Source organism: Salvelinus sp. IW2-2015, linkage group LG32 (genome assembly GCF_002910315.2).
Source record: "Salvelinus sp. IW2-2015 linkage group LG32, ASM291031v2, whole genome shotgun sequence".
Taxonomy (NCBI): domain Eukaryota; kingdom Metazoa; phylum Chordata; class Actinopteri; order Salmoniformes; family Salmonidae; genus Salvelinus; species Salvelinus sp. IW2-2015.
In genome coordinates this window covers 21809711-21814177 of record NC_036871.1, presented here as the reverse complement: position 1 = coordinate 21814177, position 4467 = coordinate 21809711, and positions in this window count along the sequence as shown.

Sequence of the window (4467 nt, the reverse complement as noted above, 5' to 3'; positions counted from 1 at the left end):
ATTAACATTGCTATTTGTATGTTCATAATTCTCAGCATAAGAGCTCCAGAGTTCCAAGATGGAACATGTCATATAAATTGATTTGATTATCATAGTGGCTGTGCCTTCCAGTATTAATTTAGACTGATTGGTCATATTTGTTACATGCATATGTTTGCATATTTGTAATATAACAAAAATAAATGTCTTTTGTCTAATGGCTTGGAATGGTAGTGTCCACTGAAGGGTCCACTTTGACAAGAAATGTGCTTCAGGTAGATGCAGGTGATGGATTTCTATGTGATGTGTGTTTGGGGTGGTCTACTGCCTGGCAAACTGTTCTAAATATGCTTTACAATACAAATGGCTGCAACATGAATTGCAATTGTATTTAATGGGTGAGTGCCAGCACTCAACACAATGCAGTCTCTATACAAGAGGGAGGGGGTGGTGGGTTGGGGAGTTGCCATGGATTCTGGAGTGGCAAGATAGCAAAGGTTATTATGTTTTTGTGTTTTTATATTCGTTTTTATTTCTATTCATTTTCAGACTTCTATTAGAAATTCAGTTTAATTTCAGTTTACTAGTTTTTATTTGGTTTAAGTTTTATAAAAACATTTCTGTTTTGTTTTTATATTATTATTATTTAGGTTTAGTTTTAGTGTTTAGTTTCAGAAAGAAGCCTATGCGTGTGAGGCTTTTTGGGATGTCACTTCTTCCCAATGTGGGGCAGTAATGCATAAGGTGATGGGTCAGGTCATACAGTGCCTTGACCTTTTTCACATTTGTTATCTTATAGCCTGAATGAAAATGTCACTGGCCTACATGCAGAAAGTGGAATTGTGTTTTTATAAATGTTTAAAAATTTATTAAAAATGAAAGGCTGAAATGTCTTGAGTCAATAAGTATTCAACATCTTTGTTTGGGAGTAAAAATGTGCTTAACAAGTCACATAAGTTACATGGACTCAATCTGTGTGCAATAATAGTGTGTAACATGAATTTTGAATGACTACCTCATCTCTGTACCCCACACATACAATTATCTGTAAGGTCCCTCAATCGAGCAGTGAATTTCAAACACAGATTCAACCACAAAGACCAGGGATCCAATGCCTCACAAAAAAGGGCACCTATTGGTAGATGGGTTAAAAAAAAGCAGACATCGAATATCCCTTTGAACACGGTGAAGTTATTAATTAACCTTTGGATAGTGTATCAATATACCCAGTCACTACAAAGACACAGGCATCCTTCCTAACTCAGTTGCTGGAGGGGGAAGGAAACCGCTCAGGCATTTCACCCTGAGGTCAATCGTGACTTTTAAACAGTTACAGAATTGAATGGCTGTGATAGGAGAAAACAGAGGATGAACCAACAACATGTAGTTACTCCACAATACTAATCTAATTGACAGAGTGAAAAGAAGGAAGCTTCTACAGAATAACAATATTCCAAAACATGAATCCTGTTTGCAATAAGGCACTAAAGCAGGGCTCTCCAACCCTGTTCCTGGAGAGCTACCATCATGCAGGTTTTCATTCCAACCCTAATCTAGCACACATGATTCAAAACATGTGCTGGTTTATAAGATTAATCATCTTAGTTACAGCTGGGGTTGGAGTGAAAACAACCTACCGGAGTATAGCTCTCCAGGAACAGGGTTGGAAAGCCTTGCGCTAAAGTAATAGTGCAAAAATGTGTCAAAGCAATTCACTTTTTGTTCTGAATACTTAGGGTTATGTTTGGGGCAAATCCAATACAACACATTACAAAGTATCCGTCTCCATATGTTCAAGCATAGTGGTGGCTGCATCATGTTATGTGTATGCTTGTAATCGTTAACGACTGGGGAGTTTTTCAGGATAAAAAATAGACCGAATGGAGCTATGCACAGGCAAGATCGAGAGGAAAACCTGATTAAGTCTGCTTTCCACCAGACAATGAGAGATAAATTCACCTTTCAGCAGGACAATAACCTAAAACAGAAGGCCAAATCTACACTGGAGTTGCTTACCAAGAAGACAGTGAGCGTTCCTGAGAGGCCAAGTTATAGTTTTGACTTAAATCTAATTGGAAATATATGTCAAGACCTGAAAATGGTTGTCTAGCACTGACAAACAACCAATTTGACAGGGCTTGTAGAATTTTGAAAATAATAATGGGCAAATGTTGCGCAATCCAGGTGTGAAAAGCTCTTAGAGACTTACGCAGAAAAACTCACAGCTGTAATCGCTGCCAAAAGGTTATTCTACAAAGTATTGACTCAGGAGTGTGAATACGTATGTAAATTAAATATTTCATTTTCATTTTCAATAAATGTGCGAATATTTCGAAAAACATGTTTTCACTTTGTCATTATGGGGTATTGTGTGTAGATGGGGGGGACGATTTAATACATTTTGAATTCAAGCTGTAATACAACAAAATGTGGAATAAGTCAAAGGGTATGAATACTTTCTGAAGGCACTGTATGTTAGCTTAGGTTTAAAGGATCGGACCCTTTTTCTCATTTTTGCCTAAAATGACATACCCAGATCGGCCTGTAGCTCAGGACCTGAAGCAAGGATATGCATATTCCTGATATAATTTGAAAGGAAACACTTTGAAGTTTGTGGAAATGTGAAATTAATGTAGAAGAATAAAACACATTTGATCTGTTAAAAGATAATACAAACAAAAAAACAAGTGTTTTCTATTTATTTTTTGTTCCATCATCTTTGAAATGCAAGAGAAAGGCCATACATTCAGATAGGAGTCTAGGTGTAATTTAGATTTTGGTCACCAGATGGCAGCAGTGTGTGTGCAAAGTTTCAGACTGATCCAGTGAAGAATTACATCACCACACAAAAAGTCTGCCAGGAGTTTGCACCAATGTGCCAAATTTATCAATTGATACATTTTCAAGTATGTAACTATAGAGAACATACAAAAATGCTATGGTAATAAAAAATGTAAGTTTACACACTGCCAGGAATGTCATATATTGAATGAATTCTTGACGCACAACCAAAGATTCTGTAATATCCTGCCACTACGCCCACAAGCGAGCCACTCAGCGCAAACTGTCTCTAACTGGAATAGAAAAAGGAGTGGGAGGCCCCGGTGCACAACTGAGCAAGAGGACAAGTACATTAGAGTATCTAGTTTGAGAAACAGCAGCACACAGCACACAGCAGCACACTAGGTGTTAAGGTGTACAAAACCGGCACAACATTGTCTAACAACTGTGGGACCTTATATAGACAGGTTTGTGCCTTTCCAAATCATGTCCAGTCAGTTGAATTGACCTTAGTTGGACTCCAATCAAGTTGTAGGAACATCTCAAGGATGATCAATGAAAACAGGATGCACCTGAGCTCAATTTCAAGTCTCATAGCAAAGGGTCTGAATACTTAATTAAGCAAATAAGTTATTTCTGTTTTTTATTTTTAATACATTTGCAAACATTTCTAAAAACCTGTTTTTGCTTTGTCATTATGGGATATTGTGTTTAGAAAAAAATGTATTTAGTCAATTTTAGAATAAGGCTGTAATGTAACAAAATGTGGAAAAAGGGAAGGGGTCTGAATACTTTCGGAATGCACTGCTATGGTCATTATTTGAACAAGCTAGCCAGCTAATCTAAAGTTTGTTAGTTAGCTAACAAGCTAGAAACAAACCAAAACATTGTTTAGTCAGTTTATTTTAGTTATCTGGTTTGCTAGATTGACATATATCTAACACATTTTTAAACGGGTGGGTTTATTGATGTTAAAATACACCAGTTATGCTATTTTGGACAAGCAGGCTGCTAATGTCATGCAGCCTGTCGTTTTTGTGTTTATACTTTTTCATAACGACAACGATAAGTTTGATGTTGGACGACAATAGAATGTTCATGATGTCACTGCGACAACTGTCTACAGGCATGTGGATAGACGTAGTATAAACCAGCCTTTAGTCTTGAAATCTTTGGTTGTTTAGTACACTACCGTACTCACTCTGTTTAGCACATGGCCTCACATGTGAATCCTTAAAGAGATGGGTGGGGCTAAGGCTTAAGTGGGTGTGAACAATGCTGAATGGGTGTAGACAAAGAAGACCTCTCCACTAGGTGTAGCAAAACATCCAATCACATTTACTCGAAAGGGAGATTACAATTTTATCAACTTTCAAAGGCGAATTACTTTCCCATTGTTCCTCAACTGTAGTGTATGGTATACCATTTTATAGCTCTGAGTCTCTACTTTTATTCAAAGAAGAAAAAAAAACATTTTGCTACATACTGTAAGACCAAATCGAGCCGGTCGATCACAAATTTTCTGTCCTGTTCCCTGAACCGGTTCCAACCCCTGATTCTGGAGATAAAAATTGATCTGAGCCTTGCTGTTGGAAAATCACATTCGTGTCTGACTTTTGGCTGCTGCAGATGAACCTCCACTGACTTCACTCCTCAACTTTCGTCTATTGTTGGTTGCTTTAGCCTTACCACTCAGACACACCCAAT